The sequence below is a fragment of the Physeter macrocephalus genome, chromosome 10 (genome assembly GCF_002837175.3).
Source record: "Physeter macrocephalus isolate SW-GA chromosome 10, ASM283717v5, whole genome shotgun sequence".
Lineage (NCBI taxonomy): Eukaryota > Metazoa > Chordata > Mammalia > Artiodactyla > Physeteridae > Physeter > Physeter macrocephalus.
In genome coordinates this window covers 65,691,843-65,696,579 of record NC_041223.1, presented here as the reverse complement: position 1 = coordinate 65,696,579, position 4,737 = coordinate 65,691,843, and the positions used below count along the sequence as shown (strand labels likewise).

General features: G+C 38.0%; 1 pseudogene; it reads left to right on the top strand.

The window, feature by feature from the left end:
* Positions 1-1,165: 1,165 nt before the first annotated feature.
* LOC102987524 (activator of 90 kDa heat shock protein ATPase homolog 2-like) overlaps positions 1,166-4,737 on the top strand; it is a 17,309-nt pseudogene continuing 13,737 nt past the window's right edge.

The window sequence follows — 4,737 nt, the reverse complement described above, 5'->3', positions numbered from 1 at the left end:
CAGAATAACTGCTGCAGGAAGTGCAGGATTCCTTGGACATGATGGTGACTGGGTTGGGTCACCCTCTATTAGAGTAAGATGGATCAAGCAAAAGGACTGGTGAATAAAATCATTCTAGAATGTTGCAATCACTAGGTAAAAAGCCAAAACATCCTGCTTCCTGTCCATTTGTGAGTCATGATTATTGGAGGGAACTAACCTTTCACTTCACTTATGACACATCTTGACAATTACTTGCTACTCATATATCTGGTATGGTCCTGAGTTCAGATATTCATTCTGTAAACTGAGTATTCTTGATTTTTTGCTGCAATAAATATGGCTATCAAAATAATATAGAATGCAGATTTTAGACTAGTATAACTCTCCAAGATAATGTTCAAGATAAATAAAATGGACAGGATTTTTTTTAAATTGCAGATTTTAGGAAATAATTTTGGCTGGAAAGAAACAAGTACTAAATGTATGTTTTTAGATTTGATGTTTTGCTTGTTTCACATCTCAAAACTGTTTACTTAGAATCAAATTCTTATGAAAAACATATTTGGAACTGGAGTCAATAAATATAATGCATGAAACAGATAAAGGAGGAATAAATAATGGAAGAACATAAATAAATAAAATTAAATGAGAAAGCAAGTCATGTTACTGTAGGCTAAATAATATCTAGAAGCGGCCCCTCCTTGGGAGACGATAACTCTGTTTAGTGTTTTTCCTTCTCTCTCTTTCACTTTGACTTTGGGAGCCCAGCAAATAGCTTTGCCTGGGAACAAAAATACAATTAAAGGAGTCAGGCAGAGGGACAAACCAGCCCTCACCTCTGCCACTAAGAACTTGAGGCATAAGTGGATAATTTCTGAAGCAAGATGGCTTTTGCAGAACTATGTTTTTGAGATACTTAAAATTCTTCCATGAACAATATATTCTTCCACTTTAGATGTATTATTAAATTTTAGAGCAGAAATTTATCAAGGGTTTTGGGGCCTCCACAAAACAATTTGTTTAAATGAAACTGCCTCTGGAAAGGGTCATAACATTATCTGCAGACTCTTGGGCAGTTTTCTTTGTAATCATGTTAGAAAACCTGGCTTTCTGGAAAGGAAAAATAAGATGATCCTCTAAGGAGCTACGGAAAAAGAAAAATAGGTACCTCCACTGGGAAGAAATGGACATAGAAAGGAATCAGAAATGGCCTTTCCCTGGATCTCTGCCTTCTCTGCCATTTGCCCCACTTTGCCTACAAAGGGGTCCAGCTCTGGCAGCTCCTCCTCATGATATTATTGGCAGTCGGCTGAATGTCTGCACAGAGAATGCCACAGTCACGGCAAGATTGTTTCTGTATTGAAAAAGCAGAAACCAGCTTCTTGGCACTCCTTCAGAAGAGATGTGATTTCCTAACAAAACAGGAATGTTCAATCACAAGAGTTTTTGGAACTTTTCCATCTGCCATGAAACCTGGTGAATGGTCTGAGTTTTTCCAAAATTACTTGAAATTTAGCTGCTGGGAGGCTGTGCCGATTGTTCCAATTTTCCTTTCAATTTTGCATTTTGTTGGATGCTTCCCTCAAGTCTTCGGGGTAGTTCTATCATTAGTCAGAGCTGGAAGGTTTATTATTTATTTTGACAGTCACCAGCCTATTTTGTCAAGCAGTACACATTACTGCTCCATTTGACAGGGGTTACTCTTAAAATCCTTCAGTTTCTTTTTTCCCCCTCTGAGTGAGGCTTCTATATCTGCTGTCTTGTTTACCTTCCCAAAGGAAGCACAGTACATTTTCTGGTTGATAAAAGCTTTGTTTTGTTGCTACTTTTCAGTGACAGATTAAGCAGCCATTGGCCAAAGGAAAAAAAAAAAACATTTTTTGATTTAATCTAAATTTTGGTGATGTGCTTAAGCTGGAATCCAACAGGCGATAAAAAAAAAGAATAAAAGAAAAGATAGTGAATGTAACGTAAATAGAGGCAAGAAAGTACTGCCGTTTCACCTACAATATATATATTGTGGGATCAGATAGGTCAAAACGAGCTTTAAGTTTGGGGTAAAAAGAAATAAGCTGTATAAAATGTTCCAACTCTCCCAGAAGAAAATGCAGGTGGCAATGATGATGTAGAAGAGGATACTGGCTCAGGTTAGAGAACTCAGGCCTTTCTGAGGAAGATGGTGTATGAACTCATTTTAAAATACAAATAGTAATACAGACAAAAGAAATGGTGAAGAGCCTTCTATATTGATGCCAATATAGAGATGGGAATTTGATTTTGGACATGCCGATTATAACCTATTATGAAACACTGGGGAATTATTTCTTTCCTGATGTGCATGGTTCCTCACTGTGACCTATTCAGTGCTCTAACTTCCTTTTCTGGTCAAATGTCACCTCCTCAGGAAGCCTTCTCTGACCACCCAATGCAAACACTTCTCTACCACCTCCTTGGCCGCTCGCTATCAAGTCCGGTTTTATGTTTCTTAATAGAATGCTTCATTTCCTGTCAGGAAGAAAAAGCAAATATTTGTTTAATTACTTATTGTCAGTCTCTTCTCTCTTTTAGCAGTACTGGGTAACACTGTACCCTACACGTAGTGGACTAAAACGAAACACATTTATTAATCATGACTCTGTGATTCAGAAATTTGAGCAGGGCTCCTCGGAGATGACTCCTCTGTGCTCTGCTGTGTCGGTGGCACTCACCCATTCAGATGGTAGCTGGGCTGGAGGATCAGGATGGCCTTACTTCCATGCTGGGGCCCTTAGTGCTGGGTTCTTGGCTGGGGTCTCTCTCTCCACGTGGTCTCTTTCTCCAGATGGACAGCCTAGACTTCTTTACCAGGTGGCTCAGGATAGCAAAAGAATAAAAGCAGCAGCTGCCATGTCACATAATGCCCAGGACCTGAACTTGTACAGCATCACTTTTCCCACATTCTATTGATCAAGTAAGTCTAACCCATATTCCAAGGGAGAAAAAATAGGTTCCAATTTTTAATGTGAGATGTTGCATGCATGCACAGGCACAGGAGGAATTGTTACAGCCCCCATTGCCGACTATTCATCACACCTCCTAGAATTTGAATTTCCAGATGGCATCATTTAGTTGTGTGGAATCAAGAATACAGTTGCTCATTTATTATTATTTTCCATTATGTCTACAGTGAAACAATGTTGAATACCATACTCACATCTCCAAGACTGATTTCTTTTTTTAACTAGGATTTTTAATCTCTATCTGATAATGGAATATTTCTTCTTATATATCTTAGTATTGCTTCAGAAACAATATACACAAGTAAAGCCATCTCTCCTCCCATGCCAGCTTTTTCTCATAATTCTATTCTATAAATGCTATTATCTCAGACTTTTATTATCTCCGAGGATATAAAATGTGGAGTTACCTTTCTCTCCTCCTTTTGCAATCAGATGGAAAGAGAACCACCTTTGAAACTGGCTCTACCTTTTACTGGCAGTGTGAAAGTGAGTAAATCACTTAGCCTTTCTGATCCTATTTATTCATCACTTAAAACTGATATGATACTTTCATCTCAGGGTCATTGTGGAGATTAGTTTTGAAAAAACTTTGAAAAGGCCCGAACACGTTAAGCACACACCAAATGTGAATGTCCAACTTCATGATGTCTTTCTCTAGTGCTCACGCGTCCCATACTTATTGCTAACATTTTTTGTATGCACTGCACCTCCACAATTAGAGACAGTAAACTCCCTGAAGGCAGTGACTCCCCAGATTCTTGACATACGACCACACACATCCAGAACTCGGAACGTGATAAAGTCTGTCCGTTGATTCACATTAACATTAATTAAAAAGTTTAAACACCATTTTGGGGGCAGTAAATGTGAATTCACTGGCTTTTTGGAAAAAGAGGCAATATATATTAAACAGTTTTTCGTTGTTTTGTGTTCTACATTATGCTGTGCTCTCTATACAGCAAACTCTACTGAAAAGAAAACTATACAGGAAAAGAAGAGGGCTGGTTATTGTATCTTTTGGTGGGATCATTTAATCCATTTACATTTAAGGTAATTATCGATATGTATGTTCCTATTCCCATTTCCTTAATTGTTTTGGGTTTGTTATTGTAGGTCTTTTCCTTCTCTTGTGTTTCTTGCCTAGAGAAGTTCCTTTAGCATTTGTTGTAAAGCTGGTTTGGTGGTGCTGAACTCTCTCAGCTTTTGCTTGTCTGTAAAGGTTTTAATTTCTCCATCAAATCTGAATGAGATCCTTGCTGGGTAGAGTAATCTGGGTTGTAGGGTTTTTTCCTTCATCACTTTAAATATGTCCTGCCACTCCCTTCTGGCTTGGAGAGTTTCTGCTGAAAGATCAGATGTTAACCTTATGGGGATTCCTTTGTGTGTTATTTGTTGTTTTTCCCTTGCTGCTTTTAATATGTTTTCTTTGTATTTAATTTTTGACAGTTTGATTATTATGTGTCTTGGCGTGTTTATCCTTGGGTTTATCCTGTATGGGACTCTCTGTGCTTCCTGGACTTGATTGACTATTTCCTTTCCTATATTAGGGAAGTTTTCAACTATAATCTCTTCAAATATTTTCTCAGTCCCTTTCTTTTTCTCTTCTTCTTCTGGGACCCCTATAATTCGAATGTTGGTGCATTTAATGTTGTCCCAGAGGTCTCTGAGACTGTCCTCAGTTCTTTTCATTCTTTTTTCTTTATTCTGCTCTGCAGTAGTTATTTCCACTATTGTATCTTCCAGGTCACTTATCCGT